General features: G+C 38.2%; 1 long non-coding RNA gene across 2 annotated transcripts in view; it reads right to left on the minus strand.

Annotated features, from left to right (window-relative positions):
* Positions 1-25530, minus strand: part of LOC125156242 (uncharacterized) — a 131784-nt gene that overhangs the window by 94904 nt on the left and 11350 nt on the right. The window contains exons 1-2 of one of the 2 annotated variants that reach the window (XR_007148505.1): positions 25203-25503; positions 23445-23651 (exon numbers count right to left, since the gene is read on the minus strand). This is a non-coding gene — a long non-coding RNA (uncharacterized LOC125156242). Of the gene's footprint in view, positions 1-23444; positions 23652-25202; positions 25504-25530 lie in introns of those variants that run through there. The other variant, XR_007148504.1, reaches the window with a different exon arrangement.

The following is a 25530-nucleotide window of genomic DNA, read 5'->3' on the forward strand; positions in this document are numbered from 1 at the left end:
AGTCCTTTAGAAAGAGGAACAAATGTAACACTTGAAGACATAGTGGCTGGGAAATTTTCGGAAATGAGAAATTATTCCATTCACAGATTGAAGGGGCCCACAGGATAAAACGAATTTTAAATTTCACACCAAGTCATACCATAATAAAATCACATCAAAATAAAGAGAAAGAGGAAAAATCTTGAAGAATTTGAAGATGCCAAACCAAACCTGAATTCTGTTTAAACTACTGACAAATGATTTCTCAACTATAAAAAAAAGAAGCTGGAAGTGGAATCATATTTCCAATTTGCTAGGGAAAAATTATCCCCACTTAAACTTTCACACCCATAAAAAATATTTTTTAAGGATAAATATAAAATAAAGGTATCTTCAAAGATATAAATGTGAAAAAACTTACTAATAGCAGTATTTCAATAGGATATGCTAAAGATGTTTAAGAATGAAAGTGATACCAGCTGGAAGGGGTAAGATGCAAAAGCGAATTAAGCGGGGAAAAGTATATATATGGGGGCAAATGAAAATGAACATTGATTGTACAGAATAATTAGAATAATGTCTGGGTTAAAAGTTATTGTGTTAAAATACCTGGAAAATTATAAAATGCCAGTCAAGGAGACTGAAATGGAGCTAAAAACGTTCTCAGGCCCTTGTGCTATCTGGGGGTGGGGTGGGGTGGGGGGTGGGGGTGGGGGCATATGTTTTAACTAGTTTTGCTAAGTATGCATGTTTTAATTCCTAAGATACTCACTAAAGGCATAGAACCTAAAAGGACAAACAAACAAACAAAAAACCCCAGCAAATACTACGAATATTTAGCAATACAAAAGGAAACAATAGAGATAAGGAAAAAAGAATATTTATCAAGCAGGACAACTGCATGATAGATATAAGCCCAAATATATCAGTATTCATATAAATGCAAAGAGAAAAAATATTAAAAGATACAGATTTTCTGAATGAATTTTTTAAAAAATCCAATTATACCACTTAAAATAAAAACACTTAAAGCCTAAGAGTATGGAAAGGTTGACAATCTGAAAGTATTTATATACTAGGTAAATACTTACCAACAGAAAGTTTTTGCAGCTACATTAATAATGCCCAAAATAGATTTTAGATAAAAAAAAATCATTAAGGGAGATAAAGAGGCTCACTTCATACTTATGAAAGTATTAAATTCATCAAGAAAATATACCAATGTAAATTTGTATGCACCTAATAATATAGCCTCAAGATACATAAATCAAATTTTTCCATTTTCTGAGCCCTGACAATTTCACAGAATTGACATCAGATAAGGACTGTTATCTGGTAAAAGGGCAAATAAAAGCTGAAAGTCAATATCAAAAAGAGAACTAGACATTTCCCAAATATTTGAGAATTAAATCTTCCCTGAGTTAAAAAAGAAACAAAACTGGAAATAACATAGTTTCCACTAAATGATAACCTATCACATGTAGAAACACGTCTGCTGGAAACTACAGTAGTACTTAGCAGTTTAAAGCCTTAAATCCCTATACTAGACAATAAGAAAGGTGAAAATAAATGAAATAAGTCTCCATCTCGGAAGTTAGAAAATACATAGTCGAGGTGCCTGGCTGGCTCAGTTGGCTAACCGTCTGACTCTTGGTTTCGGCTCAGATCAGGATCTCACGGTTCATGGGCTTGAGCCCTGTGTCAAGCTCTACACTGGCAGCACAGAGCCTTCTTGGAATTCTCTCTATCCCTGTCTCTGCCCTCCCCTCCCCTCCCCTCTCTCTTTCAAAATAAATAAATAAAGTAAACTTAAAAAAAGAAAAGAAAAGAAGCAGTAAAAGAAACCCAAATAAAGTAGAAAAAAGATTGCACTAACCAGAAAATAGTGATATAGAACAGGAACATAACAATGGTGAACATCAACGGGAACGGGAGTTGGTTTGAAACACAGTGTATACAATTCACAAATATTTGGTGTACGTAAAACATATCAGTCAGGGGACAACCATACCAGTAATTTGAAAATTTAATATAAAAGATTAACTAGCCACAGGGTATAAGCTACTAACAGAGGTAACTCTAACCAATATAAAGACAGCCCAGAGCTGAGAGGAGTCACCCAAGGAAGGAAGGAAGGACCTTGGAAGAGCGTTCCCCTCCAAGGATGAGGTTCAGACCTCACGGAGTGGGCGTGGCTGCAGCTGTGGCCCACTGCATGTCAGAGACATTTGCTGGGGGGCCATAGACCAGGGTTGGCAAATAGGAAACCACCCCCTGAGGTGCCACTGAGTGTCATCAGGTGTCCCTGATGCTGTTGGAGGCTGTAAGCCACAGGAGCAAGAATCAGAAAACACCTGAACCAGGAAAAAAACAACAAAACACCTTCTTCCTTCAGGGCCCCCCCTAGGGCTCTCTACACGCAAAGCTTAACATTGTGCTAGCCAGTAAAGGAGAAATAAGTGCAAGGTGCAGCTCCAGTCTCACAAAGCTCGGACAAGGAAGGGTAAGAGATACGGTAAGTCAATAACTAGCAGACACAGACTATCATATGGCAATAAGAGTAAAGACATTGCAATTGGCCATAACATCTTTCAAATATAAAGTTACCTTAAAGAGGCAAATTACGAAGGATGTATATACTACAATCTATTTTATATTAAGTTGAAAACCAGCGGTGGATCTGAAGTCTAGCAAAAACATAATTGCCACAAAATCATTGTCATATCTTCAGGAGGGAAGGAAGCCACTGGGATCAATAAGAGATGCAAAGGGGGGCGCCTGGGTGGCTCAGTCGGTGAAGAGTCCGACTTGGACTCAGGTCATGATCTCGCAGTTCCTAAGTTGAAGTCCCACGTTGGGCTCTGTGCTGACAGCTCAGAGCCTGGAGCCTGCTTTGGATTCTGTGTCTCCCTCTCTCTCTGCCCCCCTGCCCTGCCCCCACCACTCATGCTCTGTCCCTGTCTCTGTTTCTCAAAAATAAAATAAACGTTAACAAAAATTTTTTAAAAAAGAGATGCAAAGTAGCTTCGGGTGGGGGCGAGCTGTATGAACAATACTCTCTTCTTGATCTGGATGGTGGGTACAAGGTGTGTACTTGGTAATAATTGGTGAAATTATATTTATATGTTTAATAGTGTTATTAACACAGCTACCCCAGCTTGTTGTTAAGTGTTCGCCCACTTTTGTCTTTTCCATTCTTTACTCTCAACCATCTTGAATGCTTAGATGTGTTAGATCTCTTGTCTAGAACGCTCAGGGGTTCGCCAAGGTGGTGCCATGAGCCGGGTGTGGGGAAAAAAGTGACTCCTGGGAACAATGCTAACTCCTTATTTTGAGGTCATTATACTTTGAATGATGAGTCTCTGACTCCATGCTAGAGCCTATGAAGTTTAAATTGCTTGCTGTGTATATGTAAACTGGGACTCAGAGCTAAATAATTATCACAAGGACCCATGACAATGAGGGTCCTGGACCACACAAACCTCTAGGCTGTCATTTCAGGGCTATTACTATTACTCCATAATATTTTACATGTATTTTACACATTATATACATTCATAGGATGTATCTTAGCACCAACTGGAGTTTAAATGGAACAAGTGTCCATCCTATGTAGTTCTACGTGGACTTTATGTTCTGAAAAGTTCTGGACAGGCTTCAGAGGGACAGTCTACTTGGTAACTTTCAGCTTTCAGTCCAGCAACAGAAATACGCATGTATACGTTTTGTCAGATTAGATTGTAACTCTTGGAAGTGAGTGCCATGTTTTCCACTTACATTCGTTCCTCCTCAGGGACTATCATGACATCGCATCTGAGGAAGAGTTTCCTTTCTTCGTATTTATAGAAAAGCAGGCATGTACTGTGTGAGACCTGAGGAGTGCATTTCCACATTTCCTTTAACCTGAGAATTGTGTCCATTCTTCAGGTTTGTAGTTCTGTTCAAACGGATACATTCCTTACCACACCTTACTCCATGTGGTCCTGTCTTGGCCTAAGATTTTATATATTCTGTATCTCTGTAGGATCGTTTGGAGTGGTATATTCAAATGGATTCTTTTTGCTGGAAAGTTTCAAAAAAATCTACAGCCGATCTGAGCTAAATAGTAATTATTGTCTCTTGAAACTTAAAACTCTAGGAATAAAACCTATACTTCAAGCATAGCTACATCCTGGAAATCAGAGATTATCATTAGAGTACTTTCTCACTGGCTCTGCTTGACTTCTTTCCCCAGGCAGGCTCTTTCCATGTAGCGGTCATGGGACCGGAGTCCCTGTTAGCTCAAGAGAAAAGCCTTAGGAAGTACAGATGGGCTCTCATAGAATCATGTGATCATGTTGCAATGACCAGCTTTGGTTTGCACTGTGTCTAGACAAAGGTATGGTAGTTTGAATGAAAGCCTACTGGGGCCATAGGAATGAGAGACAAGTTATTCTCTGAAGGAAAAACAGGCTGCTACAAGCCAAGAAGGGGAGCAGGAGACACCCTGTGATGGCAAACATCGTAACTTTCATAGTCCATTATGGGGTTAAGATTACTGTCCTAGCAAACATGGTCTCATTTTAGCGCAGCCCATCTACATCATGCAAAGAAATGTATGAAGAATAATGTTAAAAATAGTCAGTTGGAAGGAAGATTGCTTAGAAAAAAATATACACTTTTTGACCTGTAAGATCTTTTTTAAGTTTATTTATTTACTTTGAAAGAGAGAGAGCATGAACAGGGGAAGGGCAGAGAGAGGGAGAGAGAGAGAATCCCAAGCAAGCTCCCACTGTCAGTGCAGAACCTGATGTGGGGCTCAAACTCATGAGCCATGAGATTATGACCTGAGCTGAAATCAAGAGTTGGACGCTTAACTGACTGAGCCACCCAGGTGCCCCTGACTTGTAAGGTGTTATAATATTTTATACAAGAATTTGGAAAAAAACAACAACAACTCTTGTTCTGAGGTGTTCTTAAACATTTTTAATGGAAATTTAAATTAGCATAACATATCTGGAAAACAATTTTGCCTTTTGGTAACCAAGAGACATAAGAGACCTCGTAGGGTTTAACCTAGGTATTTATCTGCTTCTCGGTATAAATCCTAAGGAAATAATTGGAAATTATGATACATGAAAAATTATGTATAAGAATCTCAATCATGGGAGTATTAGAACTGATGAAAATCAGGAAAATTACATGTACTACAATAGAAGAATGGTTTAAAAACGTCATGGCATGTCCAAATAATAGAATATTATGCAACCATTATAATTGTAATGATATGAAAAATGCTCAGATGAAGAAATCAGATTCAAAATTGTATGCTCACTATAATCCATGTTTCATTTTTATACGTAGGTGTATTTACACAGTTGTAACAAGATGGCAACAGCTTCTCTCTGGGGAGAGAGATTACATGTGATTCTACATTAATATTTATACTTACAAAAAAATTTTTTTTAACATTTATTTATTTTTGAGACAGAGAGAGACAGAGCATGAACAGGGGAGGGTCAGAGAGAGAGGGAGACACAGATCTGAAACAGGCTCCAGGCTCTGAGCTGTCAGCCCAGAGCCCGACGCGGGGCTTGAACTCACGGACCGTGAGCTCATGACCCGAGCCGAAGTCGGACGCTTAACCGACTGAGCCACCCAGGTGCCCCAATATTTATACTTTTCTAAGTAGATAATCTATTGTCACCGTAGATTCTTCAGAAAAATCTTTATCTGCTGACTATATCCGAGTTAACTTTAGCGATGCTATTAGACACTATCAATTAAGAGTTCCAAGTGCTTTTTCAATAGCTGGGCTACAATCCCTCGCTCCTTCCCACAGAGCTCAGTGCAAAGAACAGCTGAAAACTTCTCAGACCTCGGAGTAAGCAACTGTATTTGTCAACGAGCGAGGAGAAGCCGCTTGGAACCCCTGGAGTGACATAATAGAGTCAGATTCATCAGCAATCTCCCTTTATTATCCCTAAATGGTGCTAGAGGATGTAAGCTTCCTGTGGGCAGGACCTGTGTCCGCTGTCCTCAGCAGAGTGGCACACAGGATGCTCGCGACATGGTCATCAGACACATTGTTTTCTCACCCATGTAAATAACAACTAACTCTGCCAGATGGCTTGGAAAACACTTTCTCGCTCTCCACCTCTGTCTTTGAAATGTTTCACTGTTGGCACATACGAAGAGAGGCTTGTCAGTTTGTGTTTATAGAGAAAAGAACTATGCCACAGGAGGCCTGGAGGTTCTCCAGGTGATTCCCACCCTCTCTGACGCTGTGAGATGATTGTCATGCAAACGGCACTGAAACAATAACCGAACAAGCCTAACATCAAACAAAAGGAGCCCCTGGATTTTCTGACAAACCAGAAACAATTTGCCAGGTGCAGGCAGCATACTCATGCTGGCATTTGTAAGTTCGTACATTTGGCAATAAATATTGGGAGGGGGCCGTGTCAGCAGTCTTGGGGGTGGTTGAACTGTAGTTGTTTGATTTATGGTGTTCCAAATCAGAACAGAAACTCCTTCCTTGCCCCAAGAACACGCAGGGATTCTTGGCAATGTGTATGGACGGAATGGAGCTTATCTAAACCTGCTTTCCATTGACTTTTACCCTTGTATTTGCTTCTGCTAAGAAATCGAAAATGACTAAAGGCAGCAAATAAAACCTGTGGCCAGGACACAGCTCTGCGATTGTTTGGCAAAGGTTAGGCACACGGAGCGAATAGCAAAAGATAAACAACCTAGGAATCCACAGATCGAAAAGATTTAAATGCATTTGTTACAGCATGTACCCCCGGATGCCTCCTAATAGAGCAATCTCTGTGCAGGGGTACATTACATCGGGATATTATGTGTATACAACAAATAGGGGAAATTTCACCAAACCCTTCTCGGACTAAAGCCCAGTAACTCTTCTCTGTATTTAACGGATTCTCAGTGGGCACAGCAGTGCTGAGATGTCTCAGCCATTGTGTGCCAGGGAGGCATCACCTAGAGGTTTGGAATAGAATTGAAAGTGGGATCATCTGAAATCAACAGGGTGTGAGCAAAGCAGATCGCACTGGCTTCTAGCGGCACACTGCTCAATGCATGACCCACATTTAAACCGCAGCATCCTGCTGAAGTCAGGCCGTAAGGGGGATGCCTGGAGGAAGACTGAACAGGAAGGGGTGGGAAGGTAGGAAAGAGATGAGTGCATAATGTCCGGAGTCAACAAAAGTTAATTTTCTCCCAAGGCTCACAGTCGCGAGGCAGAGGGAAGAAGGCTGAAAGCAAAAGGGGAAGTTACCTTGGCAGGCAATGAGTCATAGGGAGAAATGCATCACGTTCCTGTAGGAATGCTGCTTCCTGAAGGGGACTCCTGAAAACATCTGGTGGTCACTGGAGTCCCTGTGGCATTTGTCACTCAGGGGATGTCAATGCAGTGACATCCAAGCAGGCATAATAGGGAAAAGTGAGCCAGGGAGTAGCCTCAGACTGGGATTCCCCAAGAGTTGTCCTTGCTTTGCTCAGAATCAGCTTGTTTGAAAGGCTCTGACCTTCGAAAATCTGAGTGGTTCCTTTATAGCAGCGGTTCTCAAACTGAAGCACATCAGAATAATGTGGATGGCTTGTTTTGTTTGTTTGCTTGTTTTTTTTTGTTGTTTGTTTTGTTTTTTTACTGAATATAGTTGATACATAATGTTATAGTAGCTTCACGTATACTACGTAATGGTAGGATTTAGATATATTGTGACATGATCGCCACCATGTTTAGTTAACATCCGTCCGTCACCGTTCATAGTTACAATTTTTTTCTTCTAATGAGGATATTTAAGATCGCCTCATAGCAGCTGTCAAATATGCAATACAGTGTTATCAACTATAGTCACCATGCTGTACATGACATCCCCATGATTTGTGTATTTTATAACTGTAAATTTGTACCTTTGGATCCCATTTTGCTTGTCAAAGCTTCTGATGAAACAGGACTGTTTGAGACCTGAGAATCTGCATTTCTAACTTGTCAGGATATACAGGATCCTGTTGGTCTGGGCGACAGACTTTGAGACCCACTGCCTCGCAGCACACCGGGGGGGGGGGGGGGGGGGGGGGGGGAGGGGGGCTGGGAGGTGTTTACAGGTGGTTTTGATTCAGGACAGGTTTGTTTTCCTGCTTTGGCTTCCCAAACGATCACTTTCATGAAAAGACCGGGAAGAAAAAGTGAGGAGAAAGTACACACATTAATGTTTAATAATTCCTTGGAGTGTGACGACTGGCAGTTTGCCTGTCCCAGATTTTGTGCTGCTTCATGTGTCTACTTGGACCACGGACTTAGAGATCCTGCTTGCCCCCCAGTCTCTGTGGTAACAGCCTCCCTTTCCTCCCAACTCAAATGGCAGCACCAGGTTATGAAAGCCCGCGGTTGTTATGTCAAGGCTCCAATTCTCCCTGTGGTGCTACTGCTACGCCACCAGGGCAGCGAGGCAAATTCAGAGTGAATGACTGGCAAAGATTATACATTTCTCAGGAGACTCGGATGCCTTTTTTGCACAACCAGCTTAATTAAGAATCCTTGGCAATATATTAACCACAAGCTTATGGATCTCAATATGCCAATCAAACATAATGAGACAAATGCAAATGTCAAAGCACAGACTCTTTGCCTAGGAATATTTAAAGGCTTAAAGCTGTATCCTCAGTCACTTGTCAGGAAGAGCTGGGTCTGTTGGGGGCAGGGCCGGCCCATTATAATTTGAATATCGATGGCATGACCTCCAGGACTGAACTATTTCGTATCTGGGTGCGATTTCAGGCTAGAAAAGTAAAGCTAAATTTTAGGCTTAAAACCTGACTCTAAGATAACAGCAACCACCATCATACTATATCCCAAGGCACTGGCCAACTTCCAGAGAATAGGGCTATACGTCAGGAGCCCCAGTCAAAACCTGGGCCCAGGTCTGTCACTATAAAATCTTAGATAAGTCAAATGATGTCTCTGTTCTGGATACCTACTGAAGTAGGAAGGATCATAGCCGCTTTTACCTATCTCATAATAATGCACGTTCAGAAAAAGGAATAATAGATTTAATTATATTAATTTATCTTTTTTTTTTTTTTTAAATTTTTTTTTTTTTTCAACGTTTATTTATTTTTGGGACAGAGAGAGACAGAGCATGAACGGGGGAGGGGCAGAGAGAGAGGGAGACACAGAATCGGAAACAGGCTCCAAGCTCTGAGCCATCAGCCCAGAGCCCGACGCGGGGCTCGAACTCACGGACCGCGAGATCGTGACCTGGCTGAAGTCGGACGCTTAACCGACTGCGCCACCCAGGCGCCCCTAATTTATCTTTTTAATGACCTGGCTAATAAATGGCTAAGATAGGACTGTCGTGTACTTGAAGTATCTGGTGCTTGGTTAGATCTGATGAACTTCCAATGGGCGGACAACTTGTAATGTAAGGCTGATTAATAGATGGCTGTTAACCTGAAACGCACGTTCTGGTGGCTGAAGGGCTTGGTCTTGTGAGCTTGGCTGGGGTTCGTCAGTTTTACTCAAGACCTGAATGAAAGTACAGTTATCAAATATATGAGAGGCACAAATTTGGAAGAAATAGCTAATATTTTCTGTGAGTAAATGAAAAGCCAAATATATTTTCTTTTCGGTTGGACAATAAGGGGACTTTAATAAGTCACATGTTAATAGATAGAAATGTAAGGTCCTCCACGAAAATGAAAAACACACAGATGCAAATATAGGACAGGTGACTTAAAAATCACACGTGTGGAAAAGGCTCTAAGATTTCAATATGAAGCATTAACGCAGTTTAACTTCTAAGGAAGTTAATGTGATCTTTGTTGCCTTAATGGATCACAATATACAGAATGAAAGTAATGATAGCGTTGCTGTAAATTAGCTAGACTATATCCAGAGTATCAGCCTTGGTTCTGGACACCACTGTCTTGAGTACAGAAGAAAACAATCAGATGAGGGAAGGGAATGATTTCATGTGAGGTGTGGTTGAATGACCTGAGCAATTTTACCCTTATCTTATAAATGAAAACTGAAGGAAGAACACGAGCTCTGGTTTAAAGTACTTGAAAGATAGTCCCGGTAAAGAGAGACTATTATTATTATTATTATTATTTTCTTCTGGAGACTGTAATTAGGACCAGAAGTTAAGAAGGCAGATGTCTTGTCAGCATAAGAAATAAATGTTCTTTTTGTTTTTTAAAGTTCATTTATTTATTTGAGAGAGAGAGAGAGACACACACACACACACACACACACACACACACAGAGAGACAGAGAAAGCGCGCATGAGCAGGGGAGTGGCAGAGAGAGAGGGAGAGAGAATCCCAAGCACAGAGCCCGACTCTGCTCGATCTAACCACTGTGAGATCATGACCTGAGCTGAAACCAAGAGTCGGACGCTTAAATGACTGAGCCACCTAGGTGCCCCAAGAAAGAAATTTTGTTTAAAAATAAATAGTTATCCATCAAAATCCTCGAGGAGAAAGCAGGCAAAAACCTCTTTGATCTTGGCCGCAGCAACTTCTTACTCAGCACGTCTGGAGGCAAGGGAAACAAAAGCAAAAATGAACTACTGGGACCTCATCAAAATAAAAAGCTTCTGCACAGCGAAGGAAACAATCAGCAAAACTAAAAGGCAACTGACAGAATGGGAGAAGATATTTGCAAATGACATATCAGATAAAGGGCTAGTATCCAACATCTACAAAGAACTCCGCAAACCCAACACCCAAAAAACAAATAATCCAGTGAAGAAATGGGTAAAGACATGAATAAACACTTTTCCAAAGAAGACATCCAGATGGCCAACTGACACATGAAAAAATGCTCAACATTGCTTATCATCAGGGAAATACAAATCAAAACCACAATGAGATATCACCTCACACCTGTCAGAATGGCTAACATTAACAACTCAGGCAACAAAAGATGTTGGCGAGGATGCGGAGAAAGAGGATCTCTTTTGCACTGCTGGTGCAAATGCAAGCTGGTACAGCCCCTCTGCAAACAGTGTGAAAACACTATGGAGCTTCCTCAAAAAATTAAAAATAGAACTACCCTCCGACCCAGCAATTGCACTACTAGGTATTTATCCAAGGGATACAGGTATGCTGTTTCAAAGGGACACATGCACCCCCATATTTATAGAAGCACTATCGACAATAATCAAAGTATGGAAAGAGCCCAAATGTCCATTGATGGATGAATGGATAAAGATGTGGTATATATACACAATGGAGTACTATTTGGCAATCAAACAGAATGAAATCTTGCCATTTGCAAGCACGTGGATGGAACTAGAAGGTATTATGCTAAGTGAAATTAGTCAGAGAAAGACAAATATCATATGACTTCACACATATGAGGACTTTAAGACACAGAACAGATGAACATAAGGGAAGGGAAGCAAAAATCATATAAAAACAGGGAGGGGGACAAAACAGAAGAGACTCTTAAACATGGAGAACAAACAGAGGGCTCCTGGAGGGGTTGTGGGAGGGGGGATGGGCTAAATGGGTAAGAGGCAATAAGAAATCTGCTCCTGAAATCATTGTTGCAATCTATGCTAACTAATTTGGATGTAAATTAAATAAATAAAAAGTAATAAAAAAAAGAATTGAAAAAATAAAATAAAAATTAAAAAAAATAGTTATCACAGTAATACACACACATGCACACACACACAGTTTACAGAGAAAAATATACTATAAAGCACATAATTACAAACAAACTACAGTTATCTTCCCACACCCCACCTTAATACTTGCTCACTAGAAGTAAACCTCTTAGGACTATTTTCATTTATTCTTCTGGTATGCCTCTCTATTTCAAAATATCATGCATACTCTGCTTTTTAAAAGAAACACCCTCAGCGTGTCTGGGTGGCTCAGTTGGCTAAGCATCAGACTCTTGGTTTTGGCTTAGGTCGTGATCTCGAGGTTCGTGAGATCGAGCCCTGCAGCAGGCTCTGTGATGACAGCATAGAACCTGCTTGGGATTCTCTTTCTCCCCATCTCTTGCCTGCACACGTTCTCTCTTTTTCAAAATAAATGAATAAACATAAAAAAAAACCCAGAAAGTATTGTCACAAATGGCAAGATTTTGTTCTTTTTATGACTGAGTAGTCTTCCATCGTAGTATATAGTATATAGTATATAGTATATATATATATACTTATATATATATATATATATACATACACACACCACATTATATATATGTATACACACACACACACACACACACACACAGCACATATTCTTTATCCATTCTATTGTACACATAGGTTGCCTCCATATCATGGCTATTGTAAAAAATGCTACAATGAACATAGGGATGTACATATATTTCCAAATTAGTGTTTTCATTTTCTTCAGATAGGTACCCAGTAGTGAAATTACTGAATTATATAGTATCTCTATTTTTAATTGTGTAAGGAAACTCCATACTGTTTTTCATAGTGACTGCACCAGTTTATATTCCCACCAATAGTGCACAAGGATTCCCGTTTCTTAGCATTCTCACCGTTATCTTTTGTCTATTTTGTAGTAGCCATTCTGAGAGGTAAGATGATATCTCCTTGTGGTTTTTATTTGAATTTCCCTGATACTTCGTGATGTTGAACATCTTTTCATGTGCCTGTGGGCCTTTTGTATGTTTACTTTGGAAAATGTGTATTTAGATCCCCTGCCCATTCTTTTATTTTTTTAATGTTTATTTATTTATTTTGAGAAAAAGAATGAGAGTGTGAGTGAGCAGGGCAGGGGTGGAGAAAGAGTGCAGGAGGGAATGCTAAGCAGGCTCCTCACTGACAGCACAGAGACCCTCTTGGGGCTCGAACTCACGAACCATGAGATGATGCCCTAAGCTGAAACCAGGAGTCTGATATTAACCAGCTGAGCCACCCAGGTGCCCCTCTTCTGCCCATTCTTTAATTGGATTTTCTTGTGTGAGTTTTTTATATAGTTTGGATATTAACCCCTTCTTAGATATATGATTGACAAATATCTTCTCCCATTGATCAGGTTGCCCTCTCATTTTGTTGACTGTTTCCTTCGCTGTACAGAAGGTTTTTAGTTTGATAAACTCCCAATAGCTTAGCTTTGCTTTTGTTTTCCTTGCCTTTGGAGTCAGGTCCAAAAACAATTGCTAAGATCAATGTTAAGGAGTTTATCACCTATATTTTCTTCCTGGGATTTTATGATTTGAGATCTTACATTCAAATCTTTAATCCATTTTGAGTCCTAATTTATGTATGTGGTGTAAAATAGTGGTCCAATTTCTTCTGTCCTTCTGGCCTGCTTTCCTTCTTTTTGCATGTAGCTGTCCAGTTTACCCAGCACCATATACTGAAGAGACTATCCTGTCATCATTGTATATCCTTGCATCTTTTGTAGCGAATCAGCTGGCCATATGTATGTGCATTTATTTCTGGCCTCTTTATTCTGTTCCACTGCTCTGTGGAATAGAGCAGCTCTGTGTCTGTTTTTATGCCATACTGTTTTGATTACTACACCTTCATAGTATAATTTGAAAGCAAAGAGAGTGATACATCTGAGATCCTCCTTCTGAGGATGGTTTAGACAATTCAGGGTCTTTTGTGGTTCCTTACAAAGTTATCTGTTCTAGTTCTGTGAAAAATGCGATTGGATTTTTGACACAGATTATATTGAATCTGTAGATTGTTTTGGATAGTATGGACATTTTTAAAAAAATTATTTACTTTTGATAAACAGAGCACGAGGCGGGGAGGGGCAGAGAGAGAAGGAGACACAGAATCCAAAGCAGGCTCCAGGCTCTGAGTCAGTGTTCCGCACAGAGCCCGATGCAGGGCTCGAACCCACAAACCATGAGATCATGACCTGAGCTGAAGTCAGACACTTAACCAACTGAGCCACACAGGTGCCCCAGATAGTAGAGACATTTTAACAATATTAATTCTTCAAATTCATAAGTATGGAATATCTTTCCATTTGTGTCTCCAATTTTTTTCATCAATGTCTTACAGTTTTCAGTGTATAGATCTTTTATCTCCTTAGTTAAATTTATTCCTAGGTATTTTATTTTTTTGGATACAATTGAAATAGAATAGTAGTTTGTTTTTACTTCTAGAAATGCAACAGATTTTTGTTACTAACTTTGTATCCTACAAATTTACTGATTTTATTTATGAGTTCTAACAGATTTTTGGCGAAGTTTGGGTTTTATGTATATAGTATTATTTCATCTGCAAATAGTGACAGTTTTACTTCTTTATTTCCAATTTGTATGCCTTTTATTTCTTTTTCCTGCCTAATTGCTGTGGCTAGGACACCCAATGTTAAGTTGAATAAAAATGGGAATAATGGGCATCCTTGTCTTGTTCCTGATTTCAAACAAAAGCTTTCAGCTTGTCCTTGGTCCTTGTCTATTTCTGGTACCAGGGTAAGGCTGGCCTTATAAAATGAGTTTGGATACTTCTCTCCTCTTCAATGTTTTGGAAGAGTTTGAGAAGGGTAGCTATATTAAATCATCCTGGAATGTTTGGTAGAACTTACCAGTGAGAAGCCATCTGATCCTGGATTTTGTTTGTTGGGACATGTTACTGATTCAATCTCCTTATGAGTAATTTGTTTATTCAGATTTTCTATCTCTTCATGATTTACTCTGAGAAGATTTAAATTTCTACAAATCTGTTCACATCTTTTAGATTGTTCAATTTGTTGGCATATTCCTAGTAGTCTTATGATCCTTTATATTTCTGTGGTTTGAATTGTAACTTCTATCTCATTTCTGATCTCATTTATTGGAACTCTCTCTCTTTTTTCTTGGTAGATGTTTGTCAATCTTTATCTTTTCGAAGAAACAGCTCTTAGTCTCATTGATCATTTCTATTGTGTTTTTTGTCTCTATTTTATTTATTTTTGTTTTGATCTTTTTTCTTTTCTTCCTTCTACTAAAGTTGGACTTTCTTATTCTCTTTTTTTCAGTTCCAATGTGAAATTATTTGAGATTTCTCTCATTTCTTGAGTAGGTTTGTATTGCTATCAACTTCTCTTTTATAACAGCTTTTGCTGCATCCCATGGATTTTGATACGTTGCATTTCTCTTTTCATCTGTCTTAGGTAATTTCTTTATTTCTCCCTTGATTTATTTTATGACCCAGTAGTTGTTCAGGAACATGTTGTTTAATTTTCATGTATTTGTACTTTTTCCATTTTTCTTCTTCTTATTTATATCTAGTTTTATACCACTGTGGCAAAACAAATGTTTGAATTGCTGTCAATTTCTCCCACTAGGTCTGTTAATATTTGCTTTTTATATTTTGGTGCTCTATATTGGGGGCATATGTATTTATAAATGCTGTATCTTCTTGCTGGATTGATCCCTTTATCGTTATGCACTGTCCCTCTTTGTCTCTTATTACAGTCTTTGTTTTAAAGTCTACTTTGTCTGATATGAATACAGCTACACCAGCTTTCTTTTCATTTCCATTGCATGAAATATTTTTTTCCATCCCTTTACTTTTAGTCTGTTTGTATCCTTGCTCCTGAAGTGAGTGTGTTGTAGAGAGTATATAGATGTGTCCCATTTTTTTGAAGCTATTCAGCCACTCTGTGTCTTTTGATTGGAGAATTTACTCTATTTTTAGAGTAATTATTGATAGATATGTATTGACCGTCATTTTGTTAATTGTTTTCTGGTTGTTTTTATAGTTTCTCTCTGTTCCTTTATTTTTCTCTTTCTCTCTTCCTTTGTGGTTTGATGATTTTTTTGTGTGTTATGTTTAGATTACTTTCACATTTTCTTTTGTGTATTTACTATAAATTTTTTCTTTGTGGTTTTGGTGAAGTTCACATTTTTCATTCTATGTTTACAATAGTCTATTTTAAGTTGATAGAAACTTAAGTTTATATATATTCCATAACTCTATATTTGTAGTCACCTGCTCATATTTTATTTTTCTGATGTCACTTTCTATGTCTTTTTATTTTATGTATCTCTTCACTAGTTATTGTAGTTTTAGTCGATTTTACAACTTATGTCTTTTGACTTTCTTAGTAGCTTATAATTAATCCACAACCTTTACTATATGTTTACCTTTCCAGTGAGATTTTTTTACTTTTGTGTGCTTTCTTATTATTAATGAGTGCCATTTTTTTTTTTTTTAGTTTAACAAAATCCCTTCACTATTGTTTCTAAGGACAGTTTTGTAGTGATGAACCCTTTTAGCTTTTGCTTGTCTTGGAAACTTTTTATTTCTCTTTCAAATATGAATGATAACCTTGCTGGATAGAGTATTCTTGATTGTAAGCTTTTTTCTTTTCAGCACTTTGAACATGTCATGTTACTCTAGCCTTGTTTGCAAAGTTTCTGCTGAGAAATCTGCTGATTGCCTTAGGGGGTTGGTTTCCTTGTACATAACAAGGCATGTATTACACTATTGTTTTCTAATTTCAACAACTATTGTTAAGAAGTCTGTGTATATTCTGAATTTGTTTGTTGGTTTTCCTTCTGATAATTTTTCAATAAATTCTCTCTATTCTTATTAGTCTGAAATTTCTCAATGATATTCATTAATGTGCAAATTTTTAAATTCATTGTATGGGAGACTTTAGCAACTTCAACTGGCCTTTAATTCTGGGAAATTTTTATGTTCTTCATTAGTTTTTTGAAAACAAATTTTGGATGTCTGTTTTTTCATTTCCTTTCTAGAACTTTTATTAGTCAAACGTTGTACCTGCATCTTCTATTTTTCTTATGTTGTCTTTTTTATTGTTCATCTCTTTGAATTTTTTTCTATATTCTGGAATGTTCCACAATTTTATCATTCAGTTAGTCTATCAAAATTTTTATTTCCATTACTGTATTTTGAATTCCAAAGAGCTATTCCTCATTCTTTAAAAATTCTGTTCTTATAGCATTCTGTTTTTTATTTTATGAATCTTATCTGTTTGAGAATAATTTACTCTTAATATCCTCTGCATTATCTGTCTGCTCCAAGTTCCTTTTTCTCGACTCCAAGCTCTCAAATACTGTGTAGTTCTGACATTTCTTATTAACATAAAACAGTACCCTCCAAGAAACTTTTACACAACAATAAATTTGTAATATAACATATTATGTCACACAGTATAATACAGTTAAATATGTGAAACACAAAGGGGTTAATAGACTAACCATACCAATGACAAATAAGTACTATTTTCTAGTCACCCTGCTGAAATGTAGTACGTATATTTTTCAATTAATACCCACAACTCCATTGATATTTGTGCCCATTTTTCTGGTTGAGATCATAAGATATAGAGAAATTATGTAACTTGTTCAATTTACACAGCTAGTGGAACCAGGATTTTAACCCAGGTCTGGGGGAATCGAAGTCTAAGGCTGTGACTGTCTCTCAAGATTGCACTCCATGTAACCTACAGAGACCATTGGCTTTAATTTGTAGTACACAATGCCTGCAAATAACTCACATTCCAGGACATCTAGTACAATTAGTAATCATGGAAACATTAACCCTTTGTGGCTGCTGTATGGGTGTTGGACATTGTAATTTATGGCTATTTTGTGGTTCACTATTCATATTCATTTATTATTTAATTAAAAAATTATATGCTCCACAGGCATTTGAAGACCTATAAATTTATGATGGTCTGGGTCAACCCCTCTTGAACATTATAAAATCATATTGCACTTTCCTCCATATTGCCTTTACTCACAATTATGTTTATATATTACACATATATAATTATACTAAATATATCATATAGATGGTCCCTGCCTTACAATGGTTTGACTTATAAATCTTCAACTTTACGATAGTGAGAAAGAAATATGCATTCAGTACAAATCATGCTTCAAGTTTCGAATTTGGATCTTTTCCTGGGCTACCAAAATGTGGTACAATACTCTTCTGTGATGCAGGACAGGGGCTAGCTGCAGTTCCCAGTCATATGTGTGATCACAAGGATAAACAACGATGTACTTACAATGTAAGTACTTGCAATGTACTTACATTTCTGTACCCATATGACCCATTCTGTTTTATACTTTCAGTGCAGTATTCAGTAAATTACATGAGACATTCAGCACTTTATTATAAAACAGGCTTTGTGTTGGATGATTTTGTCCGACTCCAGGCTAATGTAAATGTTCTGAGCATCTAAACCCGAAGCTAGGCTAAGCTATAATGTTCAATAGGTTAGGTGTATTAAGTGCTTTGTCAACTTACCATGAGTTTATTGGGACAAAACCTCATCATTAAGGAAGATCTGTATATAAAAATATAATATACATACATATATATGAGCATGTTTATATACTTTTGTACATAGCTTATAGCTTGCTGCTTTCAGGTTGCATTGTTCAAATAGCTAGAAGAGTAGAGGATTCAAATTCTTATTATCAGGTTTTTTTTCTTTTTTTTTTTTAAAGATTTATTGTTATGGACGCTACTGAGGAATCACCATATTTTTATTTTCAGAAGGGAATTTATTACTGGTATTGGTACCATAAAACCATATCAAGATACAGAGCAGGTGCCAGTTCCCATCATAGAGACACATTTGTTCTCCAGGAAGAGAACGTGTATTTTAAACACTTATTTTGAGAGAGTAGAAATGTTAAGGACAGGACTTTGGGATAAATTTAAGTTATTCCACCAGATGTCACTCTTTCTCTTTTAGTGAAAATGGCTTGCCATCAAATCATTTCTAAGATATTGTAAATAAATAGAAATGAAGTAAATAATTTCCTTTGTATGAGTGACTCAACCTGCACAAAATGTTGTCAACAAAGAGACACATTTTGATATTCAACCCTGTCCTGCATATCGTCTTTGCTATTGGCACAGTACAGACTTCTTAGCAAAGAGCCTGATGTGGATAGTATTGATATATGTTTTAAAACAAGGAGTTCAAGTACAGTTTAATAGTCTGCTTGTGTCTAAAGGAAAATGTGAGTAAAAGTAATTCTTATGTTTAGAAAAAAAAAGGGTTTCAATTATAGTCTACCAAGTCTCACATTCACCTTATTATTTGCTCATTTATTCTTCACGGTCATTGAACTTCCCAACTTTATGGACCCAAATATAGAAGATGAGTTCTAAAAACACCAGAAAGGAGATTGAGAGAAATATAGAAAATCTTCCCATCTCAACATGGAAGCCTAAAATTTATTTGTTAGTATCATCTTACTGTGGGATTATCTGTCATCCATTTCAATAACTAGATCAAATACGGAGGGCTCAGTTTGATTTTTCATGGGATAAGTGTGAGGGTCAGTTTAATCTCAAGCTGTTTTCATTGTCACGTCATGTTTTATTTTCTTGCCTAAAATGCCTTAGCCATGAATACTTGAGAACAGATAAATAAGTGGTGATAAAGTACAAAACAGAACATTTAGAATAGTTTTATTTTTTTTTTATTTTTTTTTAACGTTTATTTATTTTTGGGACAGAGAGAGACAGAGCATGAGTGGGGGAGGGGCAGAGAGAGAGGGAGACACAGAATCCGAAGCAGGCTCCAGGCTCTGAGCCATCAGCCCAGAGCCCCACGCGGGGCTCGAACTCACAGACCGTGAGATCGTGATCTGAGCTGAAGTCAGACGCTTAACCGAGCCATCCAGGTGCCCCTAGAATAGTTTTATATTCTTCCAGAAGCCAGTGTCCTTTCTAACAAATGTATTTGAAGATGTATGCCTGCCAACTCAACAAAGGGGCAATTTGAAGATTAATTTATTTAACAAAATGAAGACCCAAAGACATGAAAGATAAGGTCCCAGTCCTCAAGAAGTTTCCTGTCTAATGAGAGAGCAGGATAAGTAGGAGAGTGTAATGCACTCTTAGGGCAATAGCAGATGTACCCATATGTGTAAACACCATAGGCTGACGAGTAAAAGGAGAGTGTTTGAATTCATATTCTAGAAGCCCAGCTGCCTACTGAGTCAGAAATTTTACTTATGAAAGTTCATTAACATGAGACCATGAAGAAACTACCCAGTTGGGGATATACCCTAAGTCAATAAATACTTTTAAGGCAGGGGCACCTGGGTAGTTCAGTTGGTTAAGTGTCTGACTCTTGATTTCTGCTCAGGTCACGATCTTACGGTTCGTGAGACTGAGCCCCTCATGGGGCTCTGTACTGACAGCACGGATGATTCTTGCTTGGACTTCTGTTTCTTTGCCCCTTCCCCCCCCAAAATAAATAAAATAAAACTTAAAAACTAGTGGAAGGCAGGTACATTGTACAATTGCACATCTAAGAGATGTATTTCAAAATAACGTTTTATTCAAGCAGAAATGAAAATAAGTTTAATTTTTAAAGGTTTCCTATAAGCTCTTAGGCCTAACACCTCCCTGTCAGACTGAATTTGGAAAAAAACATGACACTTCCTTCTCTACCCTAAGTAATCTATTATTTTAATAACATAAATCTGAATGTGGGATGTCAATTGAGAATGTCAATCAAGTCTTCTTTCCCTTTGTAGATGTTTGATAGATCTTCACATAGACCAGATATTTCTTGTCACATGCAACTTTCATCCCCACTAGATAATTGCGTACATTGATTTTAGCATTTTAACCAAAAGAAATGGTTACGTTTCTTCTTGTAATCATTTTAAGTATTTTTAAATTATTTTTCAATATTTATTTTTTGAGAGGGAAAGAGAGCAAGCAGGGAGGGGCAGAGAGAGAGAGGGAGACACAGAATCTGAAACAGGCTCCAGGCTCTGAACTCTCAGCAAAGAGCCCGACACAGAGCTCGAATTCATGGACCGCGAGATCATGACCTGAGCTGAAGTCAGAGGCTCGACCGACTGAGCCACTCAGGCAGCCCCATTTTAAGTGTTTTAATTCTTGGCCAAGGCAATGGCAATTTTTTAAAGGGCAGTTTTTATTTTATTTTTTCATTGTTAATGCATACAGATCATGTACCCACGTCTATAGAGATATAGTGTTTTCCCTTGTTTTTCCTTTGAAGCTTTGAAAAATTTTAAAAATGCATAAGAAATATCAAAAACCAGCCTTATTTCTTCTAAAAGCAATAAATGAAGAAGAGGAGGGAGCAAAAGGAAGCCAAATATCCAACCATTGATAACTGACAATATAAATGATAGAATATTCATAAAATGGAATGGTAAACCATCATTAAAAATGATTTTGTGGAGACCAGTTAGTGATAAGTAAGTATATTCATGGTATGCTTAGGATGTGATTCAAATTTGTTTTGTAGAAAAACCTGGGTGTAGTTTCGCTAATCTGTACTTTCTAAATTTTTAAGAGGAATTCATAATCTACTTGTAATAAGAGAAAAATGTAGTAGAGTTTGCGTGTATCTTCCCTTTTATTAATTTTTGAAAAGTAACCTCATTATTCTCCTTTTACAAAAGAATTCTGTGATTTCAAAGAGATATATTCTATCTTGAAGCCATTGTATATAGATATCTAGTGAGTACTTGAAAAGTATTTATTAGTTATTTTATTTTAGTGGTAATGAGTATTAATTATGTCCCTAAGGGAAAGAGAAATGACTGAGGCCTCACGCCACAGAATCCTCAACCACTTGGATTTTCAGGGGATATATGCAGAGATTGTATTACAGATAAATGTGCATGTTATTTTTCGTATAAACGTTTGTCCCCGAACTTCTAATCCAGCGAAATCCATTGCCCACATGTGCTTCTCAAACACTTTCTGTTCTCCTAAAAACCCCACATTGCTTCCTCCTGGCCTTCTTTTCTCTAGGCCTCAGCCTTTTCCTCTTGCTAAAAGCTATATTCCCCACAACTGTGACTTTGGTATCAGAAGTCCACTGTCTGTGTCTCCTTCTGGAGGGTGAAGGAGCTCCCATAAGACGTTTAAGTATACTTTGTCAAAATGACGGCTGACTCACTTCCTGAATAATTTCTTCTATTCTCTCATCTCATGGTTATGGAATGGTAGCAGAATACAGAGGCAGCCAAAATATGTGGAACATGGTTAGTAAGAAAAGCATAAGCAGCAAATACAAACTTTGTGTGAAAAACACTCATGCTCGTGTACCCCTAGAGTAAGAAACACAACGCTTTTGATGTGATACTGGTGTGGATCAGAAAACGTCCTAAATGTCCGCAATTAATTTTGATTCCTGTCACTGTTCAAATTTCAGAGGGCAGTGGTTGTCTTTGAGCGATTGCTATTTTGACTAGACTTCAAATGGTCTCCTCTAGGTTAGCGAGCCTCACTTCAGGTCCCTGTTTACTGGCCCAGCTACCTTGATATGAACAGAGACTGTGCAAGGGGCATTCACTTCCTGACTCCATCTTGTACACACTCTTCCCCCAAGCATCACCTGGAGCCGTAGTCCCAGTGCACCCTGGGGGCAACCAGTGCTACCATCTGGAATAGGAACATCCAACGTACATGACTTTCATAAGGAGAAAGTAGTTTACAAACGCTCTTCCTGTTACTTCAGGCTTCCAGACCTATAGCTGATTCTTCGTCATGTCTGAGCACAATGGAAATTCTCTTTACTCAGTGTGATCACATTTGCTTTCCACTATTTTTCTCGCTTTGTGGATTTATATATAAAATTTTACCTCTCTACTCACATGCGTTTGTTCCGGTTTCTTATTTTTTAGATATATTGGGACATCAGTTCCTCGTGTTTGGACATGGATTCGGAACCGTTTCACATTGACTGGCTCAGGTTTGGAAGGTCCATCCCTCCAGCAAGGATTTTCTGAACTGCTCTCCTCCTTTCTGGTGTGTTTTTTTCAAACATGAATTGAGATCTTTCACAATCTAGTCACATGGAACAACTTCTTATCAGTTTCCAGAATGTGATATGGTCTTCTCACTTCTTGCCAAGCTGTTCCCTCAGCCTGGAAAGTTTCCCCTACTGCTCACTTTGGCTTGACTAACTCCTCCAGGCTTCAATGTTGATTCCTTTGCTAAAGGTGTCTCTCCTCACCTCCTTCCCCAGTTGACCCCTGCAATACCAGCGTAGACTTGGAAACTTGCATAAAAAGTTTCTCTAGATCTTGGTCAGGTTGGCCAATTCTGCTTACAAATCTAGTCTCTTTCTCATCTAGTTGACTTCCCGTGGTGACTCCCTAAAGGTGGAGGTGGGATGGGGGAAGAAAACCCTTTTAATATCCCTCCTCCTCTTCATCACCCACAAAAAAGGTATCTTCCCAGTCAGATAATGGAGAGTCGAAAAAAGACACTTTGGAGGTGGCCTAGTCAGAAAGATAAAATAAATTTCTAACGTCGTCATCTTAGAAACATGGCATACATTCTCTCATCTGTTTCAAAATCTTTTTTCTTACTTCTGCCCATTGTTAATTCTTTCCCCAGTATATTCATCATCAAACTAGTAATTCCTCTCTCTGAAATATCCCTTCTCTTCCATTCTCCATGTCAATGACTTAAGAGTCATCTTTCTTTTTTTTTTTTTTACAAACACGACACCATTTAAAAATTTTAATGAATTACCTTTTTCCGTAATGACCTTCCCCTGAAGCTTTTCCTTATTTGGCTTCAGTCTTGGCTCAGAGATCTCAGGATTCCTCAGGATGTAGGGCCTGGATGTGATTCTGGTATTATCACACTCTTGTATCTCAGTCATGGTTTCCCAAATCCAGTGTCTTCTCTCTTGGTTTGCTCATTTGCTTTTGCTGCAGTTCACTCGGAAGGAGCTCCCTAAAAAAGAATTCATAGCAGGTAAGTTCTCACAGATCATACTTGTTTGTAAATGTCTTCATTCTGTCGTCTACTGCTTAAAAGACTGGGCACAAGATTCTAGGCTAAAATTTACTTCTCCCAAATTTGAGAATGTTCTCTGTGATCTTCTTTCTAGTAATGAAACTTAGTTTAAAATGCCTTACGTCGGGGCGCCTGGGTGGCGCAGTCGGTTAAGCGTCCGACTTCAGCCAGGTCACGATCTCGTGGTCCGTGAGTTCGAGCCCCGCGTCAGGCTCTGGGCTGATGGCTCAGAGCCTGGAGCCTGTTTCCGATCCTGTGTCTCCCTCTCTCTCTGCCCCTCCCCCGTTCATGCTCTGTCTCTCTCTGTCCCAAAAAAATAAATAAATGTTGAAAAAAAAAGTTAAAAAAAAATGCCTTATGCCATGTGATTCTCCATTTCTGAGTAGGTGATGTTTATTCTTTCTGAAGCTTTTAGTTACTACTCCTCATTCCTACTATGAAATTTCAAAAAGATATGCTTTGTTGAGATCCCTTTTTCATCTGTTACACTAGACACTTTTCAATCAGTAGAATAATGTATATTCACACTGGGAGATTTTCTTCTAAAGTGCCTTTATGAGGACTTATAGTCAATGATTAAGAGTGAGAGTTCCAGAGTTCTGAAGCACAGTGTTTAACATTAGGCAATTTTTACTTTATTTTTTTATGTTTTTGAAGTTTATTTATTTATTTTGAGAGAAATATTCCTCAGTTTTCTTACCTGAAAATTAGTATAATGATATAACCTATCTTATAGAGGCCTTATAGGATTAAATAAGAGAGGATGTGTAAAGCTTCTAAAGAACATTGCCAGCCAGTCATTTTTATTTTAGACTTGAGTTTACACAAAATGGATCCTGCCTTTCATGGAAGATATTACAGTTCACCAAAGAGAGATTAAGCATGACAAATCAAAGCAAAATATCATATATAATAGGGAATTTGCTTAAGGAAATGAGGAAACTGTTGCAGTTTTTAATTTCCTGAGCTTTGTTGCAAAACACAATGGGTGAATTAAACAATGATCACTGAGTGGAGGAAGCCTAGACTTCCAAATCCAGGCTCTTGTATCAAATGATTTTATGGGGACTACTAAGTAAATAAGAGGTTTTATGCAGTTCTGTTTATCTGACGCCGAGATACCCATCTGCCACTCACCACCTTGCCTTTCCTAATCTTTGAAGCTGGACAGAAACATTTTCTGATAGTCGCGTGAAATTTTTCTATAAAAGACTCTTTCGATGCTTGGCCAGAGGGGAACCCTCATTCTACATAAAGATTTCGCACATTTTTCAGCCATGCCTGAGAAGAGAACATAAAATCCATCACTCAGGAACATCATTTGGATTTGTGACTCTCTCTGGAGGCCAGCGTGCTCATAAAACAATGAATGGATTAGATCCATTCAAACGTGGAGTTTTTCATTTATGACAGATGTAATATTGATAATATCCTTCATTTAATAAGTCATCCAAGTATAATTCAATGCAAGTTTCCAGTATAAATTACCAGCCATATTCATCTTGCTTGACTGTTTTATAACACCGAAGAGGAGCAAGCACAACCACATAAAAATTCCATGTTGAAATCTAGAAGGAAGGCTGCTTCTGCAGCAGGTCTGGCTACTCCCGCTTTGAGAAGTGACACAGTTTGGTCTCTGCCAGTAAGTCAGCTCTTGCAAGCCTCGCTCCGTCTGGCTGTGAGTGATTTGTGGCCAGACAGGTAACAGTGGGGAAAGGAAGGAATTCCTTTAAAAAGCTTTATCAAGGCTGTCCGCTTTCCTTTATCACGACACAGCTCTTTCCCACTGGTTTCCCCTGTAATGGATTTCTGCCTG

This window comes from Prionailurus viverrinus, chromosome F2 (genome assembly GCF_022837055.1).
Source record: "Prionailurus viverrinus isolate Anna chromosome F2, UM_Priviv_1.0, whole genome shotgun sequence".
Lineage (NCBI taxonomy): Eukaryota > Metazoa > Chordata > Mammalia > Carnivora > Felidae > Prionailurus > Prionailurus viverrinus.